The following is a 27536-nucleotide window of genomic DNA, read 5'->3' on the forward strand; positions in this document are numbered from 1 at the left end:
TTTTGTTGAGTAAATAAGTAGGCATGGAATTCCTAATCATGTAGTAGGTGTATATTTAACACTAAGAAAATGCTCGACTGTTTAGCAAAAATGTTTACCATTTTCCTTTCTCATCAGCAAACTGGCGATGTAAGATAGTTCTAATTGCTCTGCATTCTTGCTGGCATATGGTCTTGTCAAGTTTTTTGGTTTTAGCCATTCTAATAGGTGAATAAGGGTATTATACTGTGGTGTTATTTACATTTCCCTAGTGACCAATGATATTAATCATTTTTCATATGCTTAAATGCCATTATGGGCAACATGCCTAATAGATCATTTGTCCATTAAAAAAAATTGGGTTGGTCTATTTTCTTATTTTTGAGTTTTGAGAGTTCTTTATGTATTCTGGATACAAATCCTTTGTCAGAAATGTGATTTGCAAATATTTTTTTCTAGTTTGTGGCTTGTCTTTTCAATATATTAAGTGTGTCCTTTTCAGCGCAAAAGTTTTTAATTTTGACAAAGTCTAATTAATTATTTTTTTCTTTTATGGATTGTGGTTCATTATTAAAATTAAAAACTGCCTATCCAAAGGTCATGAAAATTTGTTCCTATATTTTCTTATAGAAATTTTATAGTTTTGTAATTTAAATGACTCTGTTGTCCATTTTGAGTTATAATTTATTTTCTACAAAGCATGAGGAATTAGTTTAACACTTTTCTTTTTTTTTTGCATATGGATGTCCTCCAAGTCCAGCAGCATTTGTTGAGGAAATGATTCTTTCTACATTTCTACATTTGCAACTTTGTTCAAAATCAATTGACTAGTTTTTTGTGGGTCTATTTCTAGACTATCAGTTCTGTTCCATTGATCTCTACGTCTTGTATTTTGTTGGTATTATACTGTCTTAGTTTTTGTAGATTGATAGTAAATCTTGAAATCAAGTAGTATGAGTCCTCCAACTTTGTTTTCCTTTCCCAACATTGTTTTGACTGTTCTAGTTCCCTTTCTTTTCTATATGTATCTTACAATTAACTTTTCAATGGCTACAAATAAAGAATTCTTAGATTTTGATTGGAGATGCCCTGAATCTATAGATCAAATTAAGGAGACTTGACATTGTAAGAATATTGTCTTCTAATTCTTAACCACACCATATATCCCCATTTATTTAGATTGTCTGTTTTTTATCAGAATTTTGTAGTATTTAGTATACAGATCCTATACATATATATTTTATATTCTAATATTAAAATTTTTAAAAAATCCAATGTTTCATTTTTAGTATATATAAGTTGATCCTTGTATGTTGGCTTTGTATGGTGTGACCTGGGTGAGCTCACTTACTAGGTCTTTCCAATCTGTGTGCTTCTTATTACATAGGCTAGGAATTAAATATAGTATTGGATAGAGGTGGTGATAGAGGACATCCTTGTCCATTGATGGTTGGGCGGGGGTAAAAGCATTCAGACTTCACCGGCAAGTACAAAATACTTAAGCTTTACATATCCTCACAGGTTAAGGATCAGTTCTTAGGTTTCTAAAAGTTTTTTTTTTTTAATCATAAATAGATCTTGACTTTTGTTAAATGCTTTTTCTGCATATATTGAGCTGATCATATTTTTTCCCTTTTTATTCTGTTAATGTGTAAGTGTATTCAATGATTTTTGAGTATTAAGCCATGGAGTCCTTGGAATAAACCTTACTTTGTCATGATTTTTTTAAATGTAAGTTTAGGGAAAAAAGTATTGGTAGAACAGGTTCACTGTTAGCAGTAAAAATCTCTATGCTCTGGTGCAAACCAAAGAGAAGCCCAAGTACTGCTGAGAATCAACCTTCTCCCTAGAAGTTACATAGAGCAGGGCAACTGGAAACAGGGCTCTCAAAGACAAGAAGACAAGGTGCTGCATCCTTTTCTTGTCTGGCCTGGAAATATCTGAAACAGTGCTAGTCTTACCTGACCTCATTCATCTCCTGCATAAGACAGATATCTAATGCTGTGTCCTGAAGATGCCATCCTCTGATTATTTAATCAAACATCAATCTTGGTAGTGCTGTGAAGGGATTTTACAGATGGATTTAAGGGGGCTAATCAGCTGACTTTAAAATACGGTGATTATATAATGGATTATCCAGTGGGCTCAATGTAATTGCCTTAGCCCTTAAGTGCAGAAAAGAAAGTCTGAGAGATGCTGCAGAAGGGGAGGTTGGGGAGATTCAAAGCATGCAAAGGATTTGATCTGTCATTGCTGGTTTGAAGGTGGAGGAAGAGAGACAAAGAGCATGGATGGCCTTTATGAGTAGGGAATGGCATCTGGCAAACAGCCAGCATTTAATCCTACAACCCATGGAATGTAATCCTGCCAACAACCTGAATGAGCTTGGAAGCACACATGGCCCCTGGGGGGCTATCTCTGTGGGTAAAGGTCTCATCTCCAGAAGGAGCCTCATTATGAGCCCAAAAGCTAGTCCAACAGGTTCCTATAAGACTCTGACTAGCCGTCAGCCTCACTTTCCTTACCCCTAAAATGAGGATGGCAGTACCCACAGGGCTTTGAAGGATTGTGAGGGCAAAGTTGTAGTATTAACTGTTAAGTTATATGCATATGTGAGGTTGCTATTATGCATTTTGAATTAAAACTCAGGGAAAGTTGGTAAACTAGATTTCATGCTTCCTATTTAAAATGAGTAACTTCTCAATGAGACTTCAAGAAACCCCAGAGCCTCTCAATGATTTCAAATGCTTCCAGGAACTTCTCAAAGCAACATTATAGCGTGTACATTTCAAATTGAGAAATGAAATCTTTGTTAACCCTCCCTGTTAGGAGAAGCCATGGGTTGCTGAACTGTGCATGGGGTCAGGGTGTCCCAGCCCAAGATGACAAAGGCTCACTGCCTTGAAGGACAAAAGAGGGAACAAACCCAAACAAGTTTCAGGCTGAGCCCAGGATCTTTGTGACCAAAAGAACAAGAGACTTTCATTTTCTCTTAGGCTGTCTAGCCTTTGAATAGTGAAATGTCAGGATTCTGTGTACTGATTATATTTTGCCCAAACTATCAGAGGCCGTAATGAGTCTCACAACTTGTGTGCAGTTCACACCATACAATCAGCCCTTGCTTCATGGCAAGGCCAAGTGCTGACCTTACCCTGTCCCTTTTCTCTTTTAATTAGAATTGATCAAAATTGCAACATTTTCCCCATCCCTCCCTTTCATCCTTGCAATTTTGGTAGAATGTAATGTAGGCAGTATTTTGATATTTATGTCCCCAAACTTGCCATTGTTGGTATCAGTCTGCTTAGTGTTCATGATCATTTCTGAGGGGTTGCATCAGGCTCATTCTCCAAGCATGGAAACCACAGCCAGACAGTTGTCAAGGCAACAGAAAATGCACACTGTGAACTACCAAGGAAAGGCCCTTTCTGGCTGCTTACAGTCTGTACAATATTGAAGTGCAAACTTAATTTTCAAGCTTGGCAAAAAGATCTCTTTTATGGCTAATTATAAAATGTACCCAACGTTATTAGACTGGGTGATAGATGATTGCCTGCTAAATGTGACGTAAAAAATTAAGGCAGTTTTCAAAGCAGAGGGACCTAAATTAAGTGTGCCTAAAGGATCAATTGCTTATTTTTGTCATTCTGCATAACCCGAACAGAACAGCTGTGTGTGTGTATGTGTGTGTGTGTGTGTGTGTGTGTGTGTGTGTATGTAGGAGCTTCCAAACTCATATTTATTTGAGTCACGTCATACTTTTTTGCTTTCAGATGTATTCAAATGAAGGTAGGAGGTACCCCACCCATATTTAGATTTTTTGGGGGAAGGAAGACTTTAAATTAAATCCCTGTTGATCAGCATTAAGAATTTTAAATTACTCCCAGCAGGTGAGATTATAAAATCAGAATTTGCATGCTAATTCCAGATGGTTAAGTGATATTATATCTTCCCTCTCTCTCTCTCTCTTTTTTTTTTTTTTGCCTGCTCTAATTCTCTTCCCACATTCTTGCTTGTCAACAAACTCCAAATCAATGCTAACTTGTTAATTTAATAAAAAGATGTGGTGACTCAGGATCGAAGGGGTCAAGGCAAAAACCCTGATCTACTAATCCACTGTCTTAGTTAATGTGTTCCTTTGAAAACAGAGTCTTTAAATCTGACTTAATATGAACAGCTGATTCAAAGCCTGGTGGTCATTCTGAGAGTGAAGGGGAATTCATTGAGTTAGGCTGTCGAATGAGTTGACATAAACATTCACCTCTTTTTTCTTGGGTGAACCTCGACTCTTGGTAAACAGGCCAGAATTGCATGGAGGGTGACATTATCAGGTACCTTTCTTCAGGCTCTCACCCTGGGAAAAGACAAATGGAACTTCCAGCCTTTAGAAGAAGAGATTAGATTTACCTGAGGGAGAGGTAAGATCTTTTCACTCTTGTAGACTCCACTGATTGGCTATGGAATACTATAGTGTTTATCGTCCTCACACAGATACAGAAGGCTATTGAGGCTGGTCTTCTAGAGGATAAAAATGTCATAGAAACTAGTTATGCATTAGTATGTAATGTATAACATATTTACCTATACCTGTGAAGGCCACATGTCTCTCTTTAGCCTGAAATACTCCTGGGACTTCATTTTATACACTGGATGCATCTCTACAGGCAGAGGGATGGGAAAGATTATTATGTGGTAAATAGACATGTCAATCAGGCCTGTTTGGATAACTCACAGCAATAAACCAGGTTTTTCATTTCCTCTATAGCTTTTTGGGGAATTATTATTTCTCTTTATAGCTTTTCCATGTGTGTTTAAACAGGTCTTAAATGTAGGTGTTTAAGATATTAGAATTAGAGTTTCACAGAGGACTGAGTATAATTAACTCCTGACTTAAATTCCTTTCCTGTTCCATTTCTAGACTGGTGTGAAGGTAGTGGGAGGTTGTAACAGGGAAGAATGGCATCAAATAAAAAAGTGAATTAAAATGAAATGGTTGAAATCTATTTTGCAATAAGCAGCTTTCTGAAATTGTATATAAAATGCAAGATGTATATGGACTCTGCCTAAGAATGGATCAGTAGCTTGCATCATTCCTCAAATGAGTCCTTGTCCCACAAAAGATTAACTATGAACACAAACCAAGAGTTTGTAAAATATGCAAATGGACTAGAATGCCACCAAATAGCTCTGTGTCAAAGGAAGGTCTGTTTGCAGGCACCACGCTGAAGTGGGCTGCCCTGCTCCCAGTGAATGACCCAGGAGGAGGGAGGGCCTGGCACAATGGAAGCCCTTGTGCCTTATACTGGGTGCCCGTTATGGCTGTTCCCAACTCTGTGTGAGTGTCCTCTCTCAAACCTCCCACCGGGTCTCTACTTCAGCATTTTATTTGTGGCAATCAAGGAAATAACATGAATAAAGTGCTAATAAGCTCTGAAATGCTCGCCAAATGTTTATCATTTAAAAAGGGAGATTTGGCAACACAGTTTAATGCCACATAAACGTCGATCAGTTTTGCCCATCACCATTGGAAATTGTGACATTCAAAATGTCTGTTAATGCTTCCATTTACTAATCTTTTTGCTAATAAGCTACTTCATATTCATATAATCAACATCCCTAGATATTAAGATCTGCTATCAATACATGCCAATACTTTCCTTCTCATTCGGGGCTGGGTAGGATGCCCCCTGAGAGGCACCGTAGGGTGATTGAATGACTCAGAGGTGGAATGCGGAATGTAATCTAGTGGCATTGAAAAATGGTGCTGTCAGAAATTACCTTACCCTCTGGTAAGTATGTCTAAAATAGTCAGGGATTATTTAACTTCAAGCAAATTATACATCAAAGATTATTGAACACTTTTTTTTAAAGGCAGATTTTACAAGCATGCTGGAAAGGAAAATTAAATTAAAAGGATTTCCTTCTAACATGAGTTAGTGAAGAAATAGATTTGATAGTGATGTCCAATAAGCAGATGAAATTACATGTTAGAATGATTAAAGGTAAAACTATCACTTTTCTGTTGTGAAGGTAAAATGAGGAGTATTCTAGTCACAAAGGAAAAATACAAGTAAAGCAACATAAAAACTAATGTGGGGTTGTGTAAAGGACTGGATGTTTGTGTCTTCTCAAAATTCTGAAGTCCAAACCCCATAATAAAGGGAGATGATTAGGTTGTGAGGGTGGAGCCCTTGTGAATGGGATCAGTGCCCTCACAAAGTGACTTCAGAGAGTGCATATGCCCTTTCTCCACAGTGTAAGGACACAACAGGAAGAGTATTATCACTAGCCCCTGACCATGCTGTCACTCTGATCTTAGACTTTCAACCTCCAGAGCCGTGAGCAATAAATGCCTGCTGTTGATAAGGCATCCGATGCATGGTACTTTGTAGCAAGCAGCCTGAATCGACTATGGCGGGTTGGAAATCAAAACTCAGATTCTCTGACTCCCAGCCCTAGCATGCCATAGCTGTGGGGTGTGTGTGTGTGGTGGATGCACCAGGGCTGCACCTGGACTCCTAATCTACAACAGAATGGGCACAATTGCCGCTGCCTTATGGGTAGGAGAACAAAGATAAAATGAGATCACTGTACAAAAGCATTTTATAAACTGTTATATAAATAATTCATTCATTCTTTGGATATTATCTTGAAATTGAAAAAAATATCTACAAGGGAAATTTTCTCTGTTTATCACCACTACCTCCTACCCTTATAGAAAAATATTTTCATGAGCTTTTTGGTCCAGAGTTAAAAAGAGAGAAGCAAAAAAAAAAAAAAAGAAAAAAAAAAGAAAAAAAAAAGAGAGAAGCAAGGAAAATAATTATTCAACCATAATTGATGTCAAGCAAAGTGGGAAAATCTCTTAATTTATTGGAGTCTAAATATCCTCAGTTACAAAACCCAAATGATAAAATGCGGTGTTTTGTAAGCTCTAATACTTAATACAAATGTACTTATTTTATTTCCTCTCTTACTTACTCATTACTCTTACTTACTCATTTCTCCAATTTCTTTTGCTGCTGATATGTTTTTGCTCTAGTAAGTTTAAAAAAATTAAAATGCATTATTCCTGGATTCAGATACCTCCCTGGGAATTTTTGTAAGAAAACAGTATACAATTCATATAACATACGAAATAGATGTTAATTGATGATTTATGTTATCAGTAAGGCTTCTAGTCAAGAGTAGACTACTAGTAATTAATATTTGGGAGAATCAAAAGTTACATCCAGATTTTCAACCGCACAAAATACTGGTGCCCCTGACCCCTGCATTGTTCAAGGGTCAATGTACATTGAAATACGTATCTGCATTTCCTTCCTGATAAAACACCTCAGTTGGTTTACTCCCACCCTAACTCTCCATCTCATGAGCTGCATCTCACCCTTCTGTCGCCTTTTGCCTTGGGAACTTCAGCTCCATTCCCATCTCAGCCAAAAATAAGATCTAATTTTCCATCCATTAAGGTAATGCCTTGTGATTCAAAACACACCTCAAGATTCTCCTTGCTGAGAAAGCTTGTTTCAAGGTCTCTGGAAGAGTCATGTGGATGCATTTGGTTAAAAATTGTAACTCTTCATATTCACAGAATGTTGCAATTAAAGAGTGCTTCCTCTTATATACATGACCTCATTGATTTTCATTCATATAAGGAAGAAGGTAACATCCATAATGAAGCTTTTTTACATGCATCCTTTCATCGGTTATAAAAGAAAGCCACCAATGTTTAAAACAGGTAAAGTCCAGTATTTCTTGGCCAGGAAGCAAGACAGCTCGGTCAGTACACATTTCTATCAAAACCCAGAGCTCTTGCTTTCAAGATTTTCTGTGGTTTGCTGCTGTTTGAGTCTGATACGCCTAGTTATGTTTGTTTGCTACTGAGTGCTCTGTGTTCTCTGAGTTTCCTGGCTCTGTAATTTGGTACTTTTCATTATGTTTGGGAAGTTCTTGGCCATTGTTACTTCAAATATTCCTTCCCCATCATCTTCTCTTCTCCTTCCAATATTCTCATTACATGTACGTTATACTTTTTGAAATTGTCCTACAGTTCTTGAATGCTCTGTTCTGTATTTCCACCCTTTTTGTCTTTGCTTTTTCATTTGGAAAGCTGTTATTGATCTGTCTTCAAGCTCAGTGATTTCCTCGACTGTGCCAAGTCTACTAATGAGCCCATCAGAGGTGTTCTTCATTTTTGTTAGTGCTTTTTATTTCTAGTATTTCCTTCTGATTTTTTCTTAGAGTTTCCATCTCTCTGCCTACATTACCCATCTCTTCTTGCACACTGTCTAATTTCTCCATTAGGACCTTTAACATGTTAAATAGTTATTTTAAGATCTCTGCCTAATAATTCCAACATGTGTGTCTTTTCTGAGTCTAGTTCTGATGCTTGTTTTTTCTCTCTAGACTGTGGGGCTTTTTTTTATTTTGTTTTTTGTCTTTGGTATATCTTGTAATTTTTTTGTTGGAAGTCAGGCATGTTGTATTAGGTAAGAGGAACTCAGGTAAATGGGCATTGAGTATGAAAATGTATGGTCATCTGGTTGGGAGTTTTGCTGTTTAGCATGTCCTGTAGATACCAGAGGTCTCCAATTCCTATAGTGTCCCCATTTTGTCTCTCTCTTTTTTAAAATGTTATTAAAATTCAACTTGGCTTTTTAAAAATATATATGTTATTTAAATTAAATTTTCCAACATACAGTATAACACCCAGTGCTCATCCCATCAAGTCCCCTCCTTAGTGCCCCTCACCCAGTTACCCCATCCCCTTATCCTTCTCCCCTTCTACAATCCTTTGTATCTGCTCTTTTTTTTTTTTAAATTTTTTAATTCTTATTTATTTATGATAGTCACAGAGAGAGAGAGAGAGAGAGAGGCAGAGACACAGGCAGAGGGAGAAGCAGGCTCCATGCACCGGGAGCCTGACGTGGGATTCGATCCCAGGTCTCCAGGATCGCGCCCTGGGCCAAAGGCAGGCGCTAAACCACTGCGCCACCCAGGGATCCCCTTTGTATCTGCTCTTGACTCAGGCTTCCCTAAGTACGCTTCCCCAGGGAAAAGGCAGGTCAGCTCTCTGAGCTGTACTCCACTGTTACCATACTGGAGTCCTTTGGTGTGGTGATAATGTATAGAGGAGAAGAAACATTGTACAATCTCATCAATCAAATTATTTCTGTAAATGAGTCTGTGTCATGGAGTTGTGACTTTCACAAACATTTCCTCTACGGTATTTTTTACCTGCCCCTAGTCTTTTCTGAGTGCAGCATTTCCAATCTTTTCCCTCAAAACCATAATCCTTGTTGACTATGCTTTGTTTTTATATCATATTCAAGTAGACAGGAAGTTCAGACTCTGCTGTCATGGGAAGAATGAATTTTCCCTAACATGAATATGGCTCTAGTCAAGTCTTTTCCAATGGAGCAAAGGCTTTTATTATGGACACATGTTGCAAAGATTACTTTTCCCTTCCTCCTATTGCCATGAGTAGATCTCTCACATCTTCATCTTGAGATCCTGTGAGTTTCCTGAAGGCAAAGCCCATGAAAGAATGTCTCCCTGCCCTTCCCAGATTATCACCCTGTGTGGTTTCTTGCTCATGTGAGTTCACATTGCTTTGAGTAATTCAACAAAGTTACCCTTTGAGTGTTCCTACCAGTATATGGCTCCAGTGGCTTTCACTCCAAGTAAGCAGACCTAGCCTGTGTCCCTCCAGATTTTGGGTTCACAGTTTGCCTTGCAACTTCAATTCTCTCATGAGTCCAAGAAATGTCTTTGATTTTCCAAGAAAGAGGTCAGCTTCTTGTTGTGGGAATAGAGTGATTTCCAAGCTTGTTATGTATCAGAACTGAAACCAGAAGTTCTAAATATTTCCCTTAACCTGAGAACCTTCACCAGATTCTAAGAAGGAAAAAACAAAGTCTACAAAGTAATCCAGCATTCACTCATTGCTAATTTTTGTCTTATTAAAAAGGAAGGAAATGCCAACATATTAACTTTTTTTTAAATCTCCTTGTTCTTTATAGAGGAAAAAGGATGGCGAAAAATTTGCTGAAATAGTCTGGGGGCATAAAAACTTAGGTGTACCACATTTAAAAAGACAACAATTCATCCAACCCAGTATACTGTCTGACTGTGCTGATTAAGACATTTTTTGGGGAGCAAGATCAACAGAGATTAGGGCAAATGCCTCTGCTTCCTGGCCAGTGATGAATCTATTGTCCACAAAATCATGAGAATCCTTAAAACCACAACATCATAGCATGTCAGAACTGGATGGAGGATAGAAAATCCTCCTTTATGTTGTTTAAATCCTGTAGACTTTAAGACATTTGTCTTAAAATGTCTTAAAAACATAACATTAGTGATAATGAGAAAAAGAAGACAAGCAAGACATCCACTTTTCCCCTTTCTATCTTGTCATCAAGGCATTTGTGAACATATCATAAAGCTATGTATATCATAAATCTACTGTCACCTCCATCACTTCTCCATTCCATCTGAGTGTCAGAAAAGGAAATGAGGAAGACTTTTATGTTCTTGCTCTTTGGTTCAAATGATGAGGAAGACTTTAACAAGACAGAAAGAGAGATGAGGCACAGCAAGAATAATAAACCTAAGGCCACAAGTGTGTAATAAGAAAATATTTATGCAAGACTTTAGATTTCTCAACATGAGTCATCTGAGGATAGTCTTGAAAATGGTATTTTTGTTTTGTTTGTCTGGAACATTATATAACTTGTCGTATGCTTGGTTGTCTTACAGTCTTAGATGTCAGAATAGGAAGTAAAAGTCAATCTTGTTTAACATTCTTCACACTGTGCTTGAATCTTTGGGATTGCCAGGGACCAGATGACCTCTGCTGAGCCCCCAGCTCCACAGGGCTCATTAATCCCCCAACCAATTTACTTTATGCTCCAGAGCACTGGCTGTTAGAAAGTTCTTTCTCTTGCTGAACCCGATACTATTTTCTTATAAATCCATGAATTGATCTTAATTATTGCACAAAATAAATATCTTTGACAATTGAGAGATTAGCCCACATACGAATTTTGTATTTACTGGGCAGTTTTTCTGAGACAAAAAATTGGATGAAATTTGACAATTCTTTCTTTCATTTTCAGGAATCTCAAAATAGATAAATCAAAAAGCCTAGCCTCAGTGATTTAAGGAGTTCAGTAAACTGACCTATAAATAAAGCCAGCTGAAAGAAGTTTGGAACATAGAACACAGAAATGTCTATATTTCTCTCTAAGGAGTGAATGAACACGTGTCCCTGAGGAGCCCAGAGGGCAGGAATCTGCCTCCAGTTTGTGCAGATTAAAGACCACTTTCTCATCTAGAGTGGTAAGTGATTGTTAACGGGGGGGGGGGGGGGGGGGCAGTGAGTTATATTAAAGGAAGCATTTCTAATTCCAACTATTAGGATACACATGAACATTGGCAGCTGTGAGCATATTAAGTGAGAGCATAATAGACTAAATATTACAGAGAGACTGTCACATTCAATCTTGATAGATGAGACAGAAATTAGTTCCCAGAATATTCTCATTTTCAGAAAGACACTGGACCTTGAATTGGAAGAACTTGGAAAAATTAAAAGGCGTGGAGACATTATTGTACTGAATGTGATTTCAGGTAGGTGATTTGTTTTAATGTCAGCCAAAGTCTGAGCCCATCGGGGAAAAGGCAGCATGCTGGTGGCAGAAGGAGGGAGCTGGAGACAGGAAGACATGTGAAACACGGATTCAAGAGAAAATGGCCCTGGGAAGCAAGGCAGAGGGTTTTTGTTTTTAAATTATTTTATTATTTTTTATTCATTTTTTTATTTGAGTATAGCTATTCCACAATGTTACATTGGCTCCAGACGTACAACATAACTGATTCAACTTCTCTAGATGTTATGCTCACAAGTGTAGCCACCATCTGTACCATATAACACTGGAGCTTCTCAATCTCCTCCAGTTGAGAACTGTGAGCAGAGATAGTAGCAGTGAGAGTGGGCTCCAGCGTCTGGAATCAGCAGGGAGCACTGAGGAAAAGGTTTGTAATCTCAGCACCTGAGCTCTGTGTAGATACAAAACGCAAACACCAGCTGAGCACCAAGTGCTCAGACAACCATACGAACAAAGGAAAAGAAACAATGGCCAATTTATAATGCAATGTCATTAAGTAAAAGAATTCAGAACCTGCGGGAGGATCTTGCTCTGGCACATCCCCAGAATCTAAGTTGATTGATTTTTAAAACTAAAACATGAGTCATTTTGTTTAATGGATTAAATGTGGTATGGATAATAATGTCTCAGTGATGATTCAAATTCAAACTTACTTGTCATGAAGAAAGATCATGTTTGAAGAAAATAATGATTAGAGGGCCACAGGTAGTAATTACTTTCTGAGAAAAAGTGGTGCTTCCATCTGTAAAATCTTCCATCCTTATAGAAATTTATTTGACATAGCCAAATGCCTTTCCCTTAAGCTCACTTTTGATTGGACAAAGCTAAAGTAGGTTTCCTTTATTGATTCATTTGCTTTAATAAATTGGCATCTAGAAAATTCATAAACAATCTGCAACAAAACCTAACTGAAGTTTTGTTGAGCTGTTTTTAAAATAAGATTCTTCTATCTTAGAATTTTCAACACCAGCTTACCTCCTCTATAGACAGACCAAAAAAAAAGGAAAAGTTCTTAGTGCTTTACTTTGAGGAAAAATGTCTTAATTTTGAATATGTAATAAGAAAGAGTGTTATGCATATTTTGTTTTATCCCATATACATACAGCTATTACTTGGTTTCTTTGTGAACCTCACAGCTGGAGTTACAGACTGATGATCATTTCACATACCGGCCTAATCTCCATGGCAGTTGTCCAAATGAGTTATTTAACTGACAAATATATTCAGACTCTCGGATAGGTTATGTGATCATTCTCTTTCTCTTCAAGGATAATGAGAAGCTCAGTGCCAATTAGTTTAGAAGTTTATTGGAGGGGTGAACAGGGGGGAGGAATCACTCTTGTTTCTCATGGGGCTAAGCTTATTGTGAAAATTTAAATTAGAAACAAAAAAAGTATGTCTGGGTGGCTCAGTCAGTTAAGTGTCCAACTCTTGATTTTGGATCATGTCATGATCTCAGGGTGGTGAGATAGAGCCCTACATCAGGCTCCATGCTCAGCAGGGGGGTCTGCTTGAGATACTCTCTCACTCTCACTCTGCCTCCCCATAAAATCTTAAAAAGAAATAAAAACAAAACAATGGGTTGCAGAAAATTAATCTCTAATTTCTAACCTAATTGTTGAGAAAAGTATTTGAGATTTATTGGTTTCCCTTTATTCAATGTTGATATAGTAGTTACTTAATTGTACCACTATCATAAACAAAAGCCAGCATTTATGGTATGCTCTTCCAAATTAAAAAGCAGAAGGCAGCACTCCCCACCCCAAAAGACACACACACACACACACACACACACACACAAACACAGGCTCAGGGATCCCTGGGTGGCGCAGCGGTTTGGCGCCTGCCTTTGGCCCAGGGCGCGATCCTGGAGACCCAGGATCGAATCCTACGTCAGGCTCCCGGTGCATGGAGCCTGCTTCTCCCTCTGCCTGTGTCTCTGCCTCTCTCTCTCTGTGACTAAAACATAACAAACAAACAAACAAACACAGGCTCAAAACAGCAGCTACCTAAATCTGAATCTCTCCACGTATCCTTCAAAGAGCACACAGGACAACGAGGATTATGAGAGTCACCTGTAATCCTTACCTACAACAAAACAAGGAGAAAACGAATAATATAAACTACAAATGTAATTGGGGAGAGCATTCTGAGCAGCAGAGCCAGGCTCAGAATTCAGGCTGCAGCAGAGAGAAGCAAAGGTTGAATGTCAGAGAAAGATTGCGGTGTAACAGCGGCGGAGGAGGAAAACATTTTCCTCACCCTCTTAGGGTGCCTGACTGCGTCAGAAAATTAAACGGACAGAGACAGCTTAACAAGAGAAAAGTATACACATTTCTTTAATAAAGTTTGAAATGATGGAGCAGCCTTCAAAAGAAATGAAAAGTCGAGGAAACAGCCATATATTTTTATCTTGGGTCTGAGGAAGACAGGACAGTCATGGAGGAATATGACAGGTTCAGGAGAATGGGGTAAGTGCAGCAAACAGGTGTCCTTTTGTTTTTGGAGATAATGATGCTCCTTTTCTCTGGGTACCTTCTAGGTACACAGAGGGCACCTCTTATGTGAGGCCTCTATGAACTGTTTCAGAGAAGAGGGGTGAGAGGGGTTGAAGGTCAGAGTGACCATCCTGTTTCTGCGTGTTTCTCAAACTCCTTCAGTTTAAAATATGCAACATGTCAATGTGCCATATTTGGGGATAGTATGTCCAATATGTTCCCAATCACAGTGGTGGAATGAGAAGGTGCTCACAGGAGAAGAGGGGCCCCTCTTGAGTAGGGAGGTGTTGAGAACAAGTCTGAGACCTCGGGGATCAGAGCACTGGCTAGTGTGGGATTAAAAAGAGGAGGCTTAAAACTCCATCAGACTGGACTTGAGAGTCTTCCGGGGATGAAGGAGGCAGAAGGAAGGCCCAAGGGGGAAGGAAAGAAGTGTAGCAAAAGGCTTACGTTATAGAAAGAAAAGAATATTACTCATCACGAAGCACTTTGATCACCCTAAAAAATTAGAAGACAAATGAAGAAGCAGATTCCACATTCAAGGGGGGAAAAAAAGAAAGAAAGAAAAGAAAAATACTTAAATGTTACAAGAAATCGGTTAAAAACAAAGTGAGGAAGAGTATAAGACACTCCTGAAAAACATATAACAGATTTGAATAATAAGGAAGATACTCCTTGTTCAGGGATACAACAAAACAACATTATAAACCTGTCCATTCTTCTGAATTGATGTAAAAACTGAATGCAATCAAAATAAAAATACTAACGAGCTTGGCTTATTTTTCCCTTGGGCTAGATATATGATTCTAAAGTGCATATGGATTCTTTAAAAATATGGAAAAATAGCCAAGGACTCTCTGAAAAGAAACTAAAGGGGTCTTCACCCTTGAAGTATTATAATATTCCACTAACTAAGCTTCTGCAATTAAAGCAATGTGGAAACGTTTCACGAGTGGACAGACCAATGGAACAGAGTATAAAGTCTAGAAAATATGGAACATTTGTATGTTATAAAAGCTGCATCTTAAATCATTGGGAAAATTATGAATTTTCTCGTAAATGGCATTCAAACACTAGATTCATTGATGAGAATGTAAAATTGGATTTATATTTCACATAAGAAGAAACCCCAAATGATCAGTGATCTAAAGGTAACACTGAAACCATGTAAATGCTCAAATAGAACATAATCTTGGAGGGAGGAAACATTCAAAACCCAGATACAATATAAGACTGATAAAATCAACTCTGTGTATGGGTGTGGGTGTGTGTTTCAATGTAGCAAATAGAACAGAAGTAACCATCAAAGCTAAAATAAAATAGCATGCTTTTCATCTGAATAATTTAAGTTTGTTAATCAAAATGCTTTATCTATTTTCAGAATAAATAGAGTAACATCCAGATGCAATTTTGTGACATTCATACAAATCTCAGTAAAAAGTACATCCTCCAAGTATTCAGGCAGAAAAAGTCAATTTACCTAAAATAAAGAAAAATAATCTTTGTCTCAGACTTTTCCATGGTAATGAATATCAGATATAAACAAGAGTGCCATTTACAGAGATTTAAAGGGGAAAGGTTGTAACCACGAATCTAGACTAAACAAGTTTTTCTTCATCTGTAAAAGCAAAAACAAATAGTCAAGGCTTTAGAATGCAGTTCATTTCCGTGCCCTTTATAAACAACAAAACATGAGAAAACACCCCCCCACACACTGAATATGTATTGCATCAAAGCAAAGCAAAAACTTGAGAATGTGGAAATTATGGCAGATATATTAGAGAACATTCGGATTTTTTAAATTGTAATAATTATTGAAAAAAATTGAACACAGGGTGCATATATTTTTTAAATTTTCATAAAAGTGAAAGGAGTCTTTTTCTCTCTCTCCCTCTCTCTCTCACACACCTTTAAGTTCCAAATTATTGGCAACCAAAATTAAGAATTAGATGTAGGAAAAGAGCAAGGAAATACAAAGTTGCTAATTTTCTACTTTTACATCAAGAAGTATCAATAAAAACTGTCTTTCTTTGGCAATAGTAATGAAATATTGTTTCAAGTGCATGTCCTAAGATTCAAAGAAGCTTATTAGATAATTAAAAATACATGTGTACATCTTTTTAATTATTAGAAGTAAGAAACATTAAAAATAGTCAATTCTTTAAAAAAAGAAAACAAGAAAAGAGCAAGCCAAAGAAACAAGGATACAAAACATCAACTTCCTAAAGCTGATTTCTGCACTTATAAGGTGGGTTACTTTAAACCTAATTCAAAGGTTAATTTGAGGGATAAATTAAATAATGCTGAAAAGTACTTAGTGTCTGGTTCACAATGTTCAAGCAATGCTTGAACTGCTGCTGGTTATTACTTATTATTATTAATCATCATCATTAATTTCAGGTATGACAATATATATCATGTACAAAAATAAATTTAAATGGATGAATTTGATAAACAATGTTAATATTTCTTATTAGAAGTAAAAGATTAATGCAATAAGAAAATAATCAAGAGAATTGAAAGTTAAAGTATGTGAAAAGTTATATCAAATAAACACAAACCAAAGAAAGCATAACAATGGAGAATCCAAGGTGAAGAAGCATAGAATATTGCAAAGATGATCATTTTATATGCACAAGGGAAAAATCACAATGAAGATAAAATTGTCATGAAATGTAATGCATTAAAAGTGTATCTCTACAATAAATAACATACAAGCATTTGGAAATACAAGAAATCAGAGAACTTGAAGCATGTTATCCTCAATATTCATGAATCAAGACCAAAATAAAAGGTTGTAGAGGATTTAAATAATGTAATTAATAAGATTCTAATTAATAGATATTAAATATTTTACCTTACAAAGATTTTGATGTGGAAATGTTCTTGAGACATCTTTGGTGCAAAAAAAAGGAGGTTTTATTAAAGCACATGGACATAGGCCACATGGGTAGAAAGAGGTGCACTGCAGTTGTGTGAGATGATTATATACTTTCAAGTTTGGAGGGGATCAGGGATAGCGTAAGTCCCTAAGGAATTTTGGAAGCAAGGTTTCCAGGATCTCGCGGGGGTTGACTATTGTTAGGAAAAGGCCAATTATTATTGTCTAATAAAACCTTAGCCATGAGACCCTTCAGATGTATATCAATGGAGCATACTCTTGGAGGATGATCACTAACATAGATCTTAGGGGGTAGAGATAAAAGAAGTTTCCAAAGGAATTTTTCTATGTTAAAGCAAACTTATAAGATTTGGGGGGTCAGGACAATGTTAAGCTAAAATTATCTTTTGCCCTTAGTAAAGTGTCAATATTGACACAGCTGAGATCCTAGAGGAAGGTTGCTCTGCTTATTTCAAGGACTTGTCAATGGGCTGTAGGTAGTAAGGAATTTTAATTTTTTTCTTTTGACTTTGTTTCCCACATTGGATTCAATATACTCTTCTAAGTTTTTGAAAAATATTAACTGAAACACGTATCTCATATAGTTTATAAGATTTTAATAAAATTTTATTTGTCTATAACAGCCTTTCACCACAATGTGATAAAAATTAATACTGGTAAAACATTTAAAAGAATTCAATCATTTGGGAATAAAAAGCAAACTTTTCAAACATTAGCTCACTAGAAAATGAAAGTTCTAACTATAAACCATTTATAAATAACCCTGACAAACTATAGTTAAAATTATGTGCCAAGACAATTCAATGGAGGAAAGAATAGTCTTTTTAACAAATGGTTCCAGGACAAGTAGATGTCCACATGAAAAAAAGTAGAGTTCAAGCCCTCTCACATGTTATATGCAAAAAAATAGTCAATGTGGATCTACACCAAAATAGAGGAGCTAACACTATCAAACCCTCAGAAGAAAACCTAAGTGTAAATCTTTGTGACTTTGGATTTGGTGATTGCTTAGACAGGACACCAAAAGCAAAAGCAACAACAACAGAAATAGATAAACTTAGCATCATCAAAATGAAACACTTTTGTGCTTCAAAGCATGCCATCAAGACAGTGGGGAAAAAAACTTCCACAGAATGGGAGAAAAATTTTGCAAATAATATACCTTATAAGGGACTTGTATCCTTAATGGATAAAGAAAACTACACAGACACACACACACACACTCACACACACACTGGAATGCTATTTGGTCACAAAAAAAGAAGTAAATCCTGACATTTGCAACAACATGGATGGACCTTGAGGGCATCCTGCTAACTGAAGTAAGTCAGACAGAGAAAGACAAATACAGTATGATTTCACTTGTATATATGCCAGTATATCAAATCATTATGTTGTATACCTAAGACTAATATGATGTTGTATGTCAATCATATCTCATTAAAAAATTATCAGTGAGGGGTACCAAAATATGCCACCCCCAAATATATCTTTGGCATAGAGATTATTTTGAACTGAAGGCCACTGAGAACAAGCAGACACAGGAAAAGCTCTGAAAACAGGGTACAGGTTTGTCTTCTGCAAAGGAAATCTTCATTAGTAGAGATGTGTCTTCTCCTGTACCTGGAAGAGAGGGACACTTAAGAACAAAGAAGGCATCAATTTAAATGTGCAGAACAAATCTTACTAAGCAACTCTTTTTTTTTAAAAAGATTTTATTTATTCATGAGAGACACACAGAGAGAGGCAGAGACACAGGCAGAGGGAAAAGCAGGCTCCCCATGAGGAGCCCAAGGTGGGACTCCATCCCTGGATCACGACCTGAGCCAAAGACAGACTTCCAATCACTGAACCACCCAGGTGCGCCTAAGCAACTCCTGTTTACCATACTTTTCATGGTCACCTTCCCACAAATTGCCTCCCTGACCAAAAGTTCCCAAACCCATTTTCTGTAGATCTAACCTTTGGGTTACTGACTACCCACTCCCCTGTTCATTTGCTTGTGCCTAGTCTAATTCACAGACCCCAGCTGGAGAACCTAGAATGGAGGAGACCTTCCTCCCCTCGTAGCAGGAAAGGGGAAAGCTATTGAGTTGATAGATTAATAAATCTGAAAGCTAGCTATATAAATAAGAGAAACTCAACAACAGACATGCATTCATTTTTAATTTTTACTATTTTGATTAAACGAATTGGATTCAAATAAAGATACGCAAATGTGGGAGTAAAAAAATATGAGTACAGATTCAGAGAAAACTAAACAAATAAGGATAACCTTAAAATACATGTTCTATAAATAAATTTGATATTTTTATGAAAAGCACATTTTTCTGGCCAACTGTAAATTATAAAACTTTACTTGAAAAGAAGCAGGAAACCTGAATAGTCCAATGACTATGCATGCTTCTAAAAGTCTTTTTCAGAGATTTTTAAATCACTTCAAGATTTCAAGGTCAAGTGGCTTTATACAAAATACTTTCTACTGTATATAATATAGCACATATGCCTAATCTATAGTTATATTTAAATCTCAATTTATTTTCATGAAGTTATATTAACTTGATACCAATGCTTGAGAAAGCACCAAACCCGCTCAACTTAAAAAAAAAATAGCAGATGAGACACTCTCACTTATGAATGTAGGTGCAAGAATTCTAAATGAAATCCTAACAAATCAATTTCAGTGCTAAATAAAAACGAGAACATACCACACGATCAAATAGAATTATTCCAGGAATGTAAGAACAACACTGCACTAGGAAATCTATCAATTTAATATATCATGTCTACAGTTGAAGGGAAAAGCTACACAATTATCTCTACTGAAAATGCATTCAAAATGAGGATGCATTTAAAAAATTAATAGACTTTAGGGATCCCTGGGTGGCGCAGCGGTTTGGCGCCTGCCTTTGGCCCAGGGCGCGATCCTGGAGACCTAGGATCGAATCCCACGTCGGGCTCCCGGTGCATGGAGCCTGCTTCTCCCTCTGCCTGTGTCTCTGCCTCTCTCTCTCTCTCTATCATAAATAAATAAAAATTTAAAAAAAAATAGACTTTATTTTTTAGAGCAGTTTTAGGTGTGCTCCCCCCAAAATGAGTGGAAAGTACAGAGAGATTCCATATCCTTTCTCTTCCTGCAGTCTTCTCTACTATTAACATCTTACATTAGGGGCGTTCATTCGTTCTAAGTGATGAGCGCCTCTTGATACGCTGTTACTAACTCCAGTCCATAGTTTACATTAGGATTCACTCCTGGTGTTGTACCTTCTGTGGGTTTGGACAACTATATATTGCCCCATATTCACCATTACAGCATCCTACAGATTTCACGGTCCTAAAACTCCCTGTGTTTCATGTATTCACCTTTCCCTCCTCCCAAGTCTCTGATCCTTTTATTATCTCCACAGCTTTGAATTTTCCAGAATGTCATCTCATAGTAAAGGGAAGCAGAATATGATGCCCCAAAAATGTGACTGAGGGACTTCAGGACATGCCACTCTAACATATGCTGCTTTGGTACACTGATTACTTTGAGCTGAAGACATCTGAAAACAGCAGGTGCAGGAGAGATTCTGATCTCCATCATCTGCCTTAAGTCAGATCCTGCAAAAAGACCTCAACTGTCATCAATCCCCTCCGGGAGTGCCTTCATCAGGGATGAGGGACTCTCGTCACCGAAGACGAGCTTAGAAGTGGGCATTGCACCCAGACACACTCTGTTCTGAACTTTCAGACCCCCCACCCCTTGCCCCGGCATCAAGTCTCCTGAGGGCCCATTTTTCCCTGTGTATCTCCCAGGTGCACACGAGACAGAAATGTTAATAGACTTATTTTTGTTCTTTTCTTGTTAATCTGTCTTTTACTGCAGGAGTCTCAGCTAAGAACTCAGAAGAGTAGAGGGAAAATTATTTTTCCTTCCCTACAGCAGGAATCATATAGTATGTAGCTTTTCAAATTGGTGTTTTTTACTTATCAACATGAATTTAAGGTTCTTCTATGTCTTTTCATGGTTTACAGTTCATTTTTTTTGCAGTTATAAATAAAGCTGCTGTTATGAATAAACATTCATGTGCAGGTTTTGCTCTGAACATAGGTTTTCAACTCATTTTGCTAAATACCAAGGAGTATGATTATTAGGCCATATATATAGTAAGGGCATATTTAATTTTGTAAGAAAAAACCCCAAAATGAGTCTTTTTGAAAAAGATTTTATTTATTTACTTAGCACAGAGAGAAAGCACATAAGTAGGGGGAGGGGCAGAAGGAGAAGCAGCCTGATGTAAGGCTTGATCCCAGGACCCCTGAGATCATGAGCCAAAGGCACACACTCAACCAACTGAGCCACCCAGATGCCTCACCAAACTGACTTTCAAAGTCACTCTAGGATTCTGTTTTCACACCAGAAATGAATATGAGTTTCTCTTGCTCCATAGCCCACATCTGGTGTTGTTAGTGCTTTGCATTTTGGCATTCTAATAGGTGAATAGAGGTAGCTCCTTGTTTTAATTTGCAATTCCCTAATCACGTAGAGCATCTTTTCATATACTTATTTGCCATCTGTATATAGTATTTGGTAAGGTATCTGTTCAGCTCTTCTGCTTATTTCTAAATTGTTTGTTTTCTTATTGTTGACTTTTAAGAGTTCTTTGTATATTTTGGATACTAGTCCTCTACTAACATGTGCTTTGAAAAAACTTTCCCTTAGAGAGGATTGTTTGTTCATTTTTGAAGAATGTCATCTGCAAAACAGAAGTTTTTAATTTTAATGGAATCCACATATTAATTTTTTTCTTTTACTGACTGTGCTTTTAGATCTAAGAAGTTATTGCATCTGGCTGGCTGAGTTGGTAAAGCATCAGACTCTTGACCTCAGTTGTGAGTTCAAGCCCCACGTTGGGTGTAGGGATTACTCAAAAATAGACCTAAAAAGTTATTGCTAAACTCAAGGTCATCTAGGTTTTTCTCCTAAATTAACTTCTTGGAGTTTTACAAGATACATTTTTTAATTAGAAAAAGTGGAAACTCTGAATAAGTAGGGTCCCCACCAGATTTTTTAGATAGAGACTTTAGTGAGGGGACAGCTTGAAACAAGCTTGGCAAAGCTAAGGACACATACAAAGGTGGTGAGACGCCTAGAGATAGCACCCATGGTAAGCTACCCCTTATTCAGAGGGGGAAAGAGAAGAGGTCGTGCTGGCAGCTAAGCAATGGGAAAGGGGCTATTACTGTGGACTCAACTATTACTAAAATTTTTACTTTGGGGTGGGGAGAGAGAGAGTCAAGGAAGAAATATGATCACCTTTCTCCTTATCTTCCAGTGTCGTATCAGTGACCCTAGTTGGCCAGACCCAATAGAAGGCAGCCAGCAAACGAGGCTAGGGAGTGGAGTACAGTTTACAAAAGCTATCCTCCTGAGGCACAGAGCTGAGCAGAGACAGGTGGGAAGTCCATGTAGGAGGGGGCACATGCAGAATAGGGACCATGAGCTCTCTGCATGACAAAAAATCCTCAAGGCACACTTTAACTCTTATAGACCAGGGTTCTAAGCTGAACCATGCACTTAGCAAATGCATGATCAAGATGAGTTAACACTTCCATTTCTTTGTTAAACTGGGAATAATACAACCCTGCATTATAAATTTTGAGATGACTGTATTAAATATCTACTGTATTAAGTATTGATGAGTATTCATTATATACTAGCAACTGCTGGAACTACTACTACTATTACTAGTTTAGACATTTTTGTTAGAGGAAGAAAAGAAACAGCAAAATCAGAAATGTAAGCATTATCTCTTAATAGAGGACATACATGAAATTAAGAGCCAAAGCCATACCTGCCATAGAGATATTAAAATGCCCCACTAGGGCAGCCCTGGTGGCACAGCAGTTTAGTGCTGCCTGCAGCCTAGGGCGTGATCCTGGAGACCCTGGATGGAGTCCCACATCAGGCTCTCTGCATGGTGCCTGCATCTCCCACTGCCTGTGTCTCTGCCTCTCTGTGTGCCTCTATGAATAAATAAATTAAAAAAGAAACGTTTTAAAAATAAATAAATAAAATGCCCCACTAAAACCGAGAACCAGGGAGGGAAGTTTTCTCCACTGTTATCATCTAATGTTCTAGAAATTTCAGTCAACATAGTGTGATATGTAACATTGGAAAGAGAAGAAATGTACCTTTTTATTATTTTTAGAGAATGATAATTCTCTGTCTAGAAAGATCCCCCACCCAAATTTTAAAATTAAGTGGCTAGACACATAAGGAATTCATAAGCAACAATGGCTTTTCTAAAATTCAGAAAAAAGTTATGTATAATATTTAATGGAAATAATTCCCCTTTTACAATGGTAACACAAAATACGAAGACCCTAAGTGAACTTATGAAGAATTTTGCAAACAAGGTGAAGGCAGCCAAAAAATCTGATAGCTACATGAGAAAAGAATATATTAAATGAAAATCATTCACTTATAGGGTTAATGTAATTGCATTTAAATTCCCAGTGGGATTTATTGAAACATGTTCAAGTAAAATTAAGATTCATCTAGAATAAATTCATGAGTAGAGCTGAAAAAAGATAACAGAAACAAAATAGAAAAAGATTGACTTGTGATATTTGTTGTACTAGATGTAAAAACATGGTTTAATATTAATATAATTAAAAACAGGTGGTGGTGGTGGCACAGACTACTAGAACAAGGAATGAAGTAGAAACTCCAGAAGCAGAATAAGGACATTAATATGATAAACTTAAATATGTATTCTGATATATTACCCTCAAGTAAATACCAGGTGGATTAAAGATGTAAATGTTGACAATCAGCCTTGATAAAAATCCTGGAAGAAAACGTGGCAGATTGTAGATCTCAGAATGGAAAAGGGCTTTATGAGAATAAAGGCAATACAGAATAGTCACCCTGGACGCCCTTGAGTCAGATCTATGGTCACATCTTTCTCAGGGATTGCTGAATGCCATTTCACTCCAGGCGCTGAAGGGGGCCAAGTTTCCCTGAGATGCACAACCCAGGAGCGGTGATGGTGCACAACGTGTCTATTAGAGGATGCTCCTCATCATCATGATCAACCTTTGTAGAGCACATACGATGTGCCAGACATTAAACATTTAATGTGCCTTAATTCATCAGAGGCTCACACTAGAAATATGAGGTGGATGCCGTTGTTGTTATTAGTATCTGCCATTTGATAGATAAAGAGAAGCTTACAGGGATAGATGACTCAAGACCACAGGTGGTGGAGTCTACTGACTTTCAAAGCTTATGCTCCCAGTGATCAAGCTGTTTATTCTCAGCCTTGATTCCCTCAAAACTGTGAAATGGGAACTACCTGGCAAGGCTATCTTCAGATGGACAAGCAACATACGTAGTGCATTCATCACAGTAAATGACGTATAATGAAACAAAACAAAGGAATTAAAAATAATGAAGAGCAATGATAAGGATACACATAAATCTGGATGAATGCTAATTGTATAAATAATAATATCACTTTGTGAGATCTAAAATAGAAAATTAAAATAGACAACAAAAATAGCACTTTTTTTTAAAAAAAAGATTTTATTTATTCATTCATGAGAGACACAGAGACATAGGCAGAGGGAGAAGCAGGCTCCCTGAGGGGAGTCTGATGTGGGACTCAATCCCATGACCCCGGGATCACTACCTGACCTAGAGGCAAGACGTCCAACCACTGAGCCCAGATGTCCCCAAAATAGCACTTTAATAAGTCAATAATACCTGTTGTAATCAATCTCCAAGAAAATACTGCCTCCTCCAATTTTTTTAGTATAATTAACAAGCTAACAGAAGAAGTATAATGATAAATTATTACATAAATCCAAAAAATCTTAGGAAAGGACAGGAAATATAGAAGAGTCAGGGCAAATAGAAAACAAATAGCAAAGTGGTAGATTTAAGCCTAAATTATAGTATATTTAAACAGACTAAGTATTTCAATTGAAATATTAAGTTCCTCAGACCAGATAATAAAATAAAGCAAAGTTGAACATCCTGTTCATAAGAGACACATCTTATATATAAGATATATCAACCAGTAAAGGATGGGAAAAAATATTATGCAAACCAAAAGTTACAAAGTCAGAGCTAAAAGTGGTTCATTTCAGAGCAAAAAGAGTTTCAACCTTGGGGCACCTGAGTGGCTCAGTTGGTTAAGTGTCTGACTTTGGCTCAGATCGTGATCCCAGGGTCCTGGGATGATCATGCATCGGGCTCCATGCTCCACGATGAGTCTGCTCCTCCTTCTCCATCTCCCCCTCCCCTGGGTTCATGCCCTGTCTCTCAAATAAATATAATCTTGAAAAAAATTGCAACTTTAAATGAAATGATCTTAAATTTGTTTGTAACTAATAACATAACCTCCAAATATATAAAATACAAAAAAGGACAAGTCTACAAAGAGAAAAAATCCAGTCATGGTGGAAACCTATGTAAGTCAGGTTTTCCAGAGAAACAGAACTAAAAGGATATATATACCAAGACATTTATTTTAAGGTTTTGGCTCACATGACTGTGGAGCTGGCAAGTCCAAAATCTGCAGGGGAGGCTGGCAGACTGAAACTCAGGCAGGAGTTGATGTTGCAGTTCTTAGGCACAATTTTTTCTCCTCCGGGGAAACATCAATTTCTCCTCGTATGGTCATCAACTGATTGGGTGAGGCCCACCCACATTCTTGAGGGTAGTCTTTACTTAAAGTCAACTAATTGTGTTAATCACTTCTACAAAATACCTTTACAGCAACACCTAGATTATTACTTAATTGGATAGTTAGGTACCATACCCCATCCAAGTAGGGTACCCTATCCAAAATGTGTGTTACATTTTAATTTTTTAAAAAAGGGCAGTGAGCAAGAGTAAACCAATGGGTTGGTAATTGCGGCAAGTTGGGTCCTCTGGGAACTGAGAGTCTGAGACAGAGATTAGCATGCAGGACTCTTCAGGGACTGTCTTTGGATCCACAGCTGTGGAAGGGAGAGTGAGGGAAGCAGGATTTAGGAAGGGGCAGAGCTGAGATGCAATGCAGGGTCAGTGGTAACCTTGGCCAACCCTCCCAGGAGATCAGAAGATGGGATGACCTTTCAGAACTGTACTGAGCTGGAGCAACAAGCCTGAATCTTATGCATCCCAAATCAAGTGAACACTGGAGGCAGGGCATCTTGGAAGGAGGATGTCCTCCTGGGTGAGGCAGCTCCTCAGCTGAGGCCACTTGGAAAGGGGCTGACAGCTGAGGGCCACGTGCAGTAGGGCTCTGGGAGCTGGGGCAATGAATCCTTCAATCTTATTGGGACCTGGGCCACACATCACTGGATGTGCATTTAGAATCATGTTTGGATTCCTAACATGTTTATCTTCGTTGTCAAGGGCATGACGTAAGGTCCATTATTTTAAACACATAGAAGAAGGGTGTCGGTACCACCTGATGGGGTCATAAAGGAAACTGATGTCTCCTCCTTACCATGTATATAAGTGGTGGCCCTTCTCAAAGGCTGAATGAGCTCACAACTCCAAGAAGAACCCTGGCTGGGGTCCCAGACTCCAGTGTGTCACTGATTCATCTCAGCCACAGCTACTCTTGAATGTGGAGTAGACTTGCTCTTCTATCAGCCAAGGATCTCGCCTTGGGCCACAGATCATCTGTGGGGGCATCTTGCCTGGGTTTCTGGAGGGGCCATGCCCTGCATTCCCCTGGATCTGAAGGTGAACTGTGAAGAACAAGAATGGAACGAATGTTAAGATAATGTGGCGGATGATCTCTTCTGTTTCCTTAGCTCCACTCACTGAGCAAAAATGACCCCATCCCTATCTCTTTTACCGTGAGAAAGGGCTTCATTCATTCAGCGTGGCATTTGTTGAGTGCCTGCTGTGAGTTTATGCTTTCCCACTTTGCCAAAGACAGTGCATGACTCCTTAGAACGTTGCTTCCTTTAGTCATTGATTATGAGTAACTCACATTCTTTCATTATAATGCTTCCTTGGAAACTCATCATGGGAGATATAGACTGGCTCATACGTTTCCCAGATGGAAGTTCGGCTGCCAGCAGGGAACTCTGAAAATTCTGAGCAAGTGAAGACTGCAAATGATGAATACACAGCATGATTGTGGTTAAATTATATATATATAATATATATAATTAATATAATATATATATTAAGCTAAAATGTCCATGAACTACTTTGTGTAAGCACAGATACCAAGTCATTATAGAGTTCTTATTCCTAAACAATTTAGAATACTTTGTCCTTTAGGATGCATGCTGGACAATTATGTCATGACTGAGTGACTCAATTCTCTTATTTAGTTTACTTTTAGCAATTTTCCTTCTCCTAAGTAAATACATCGATACCATATTAGAACAGGACCAGCAAGATCTATCTGTATATCTCTCTATCTAGATATATAGAAAGAGAGAGAGGAGAGAGATTAATTATAAAGCATTGGCTCACATGATTATGGA

The 27536-nt window shown here is 37.7% G+C and overlaps 2 long non-coding RNA genes across 3 annotated transcripts in view; one reads left to right on the forward strand and one right to left on the reverse strand.

The window, feature by feature from the left end:
• LOC140621346 (uncharacterized) overlaps window positions 1–21062 on the forward strand; it is a 45553-nt gene extending 24491 nt beyond the window's left edge. The window contains exons 3-5 of one of the 2 annotated variants that reach the window (XR_012021060.1): window positions 11097–11319; window positions 11531–11610; window positions 20456–21062. This is a non-coding gene — a long non-coding RNA (uncharacterized lncRNA). The remainder of the gene's footprint in view (window positions 1–11096; window positions 11320–11530; window positions 11611–20455) is intronic. The other variant, XR_012021059.1, reaches the window with a different exon arrangement.
• Window positions 21063–25563: 4501 nt separating this feature from the next.
• LOC140621347 (uncharacterized) lies at window positions 25564–26999 on the reverse strand. Its single transcript, XR_012021061.1, has 3 exons — window positions 26894–26999; window positions 26537–26783; window positions 25564–26042 (listed from the first exon to the last, which is right to left on the reverse strand). It is a non-coding gene; the product is annotated as an uncharacterized lncRNA (long non-coding RNA).
• Window positions 27000–27536: the final 537 nt, after the last annotated feature.

This window comes from Canis lupus, chromosome 30 (genome assembly GCF_048164855.1).
Source record: "Canis lupus baileyi chromosome 30, mCanLup2.hap1, whole genome shotgun sequence".
In the NCBI taxonomy this organism is placed as follows: domain Eukaryota; kingdom Metazoa; phylum Chordata; class Mammalia; order Carnivora; family Canidae; genus Canis; species Canis lupus.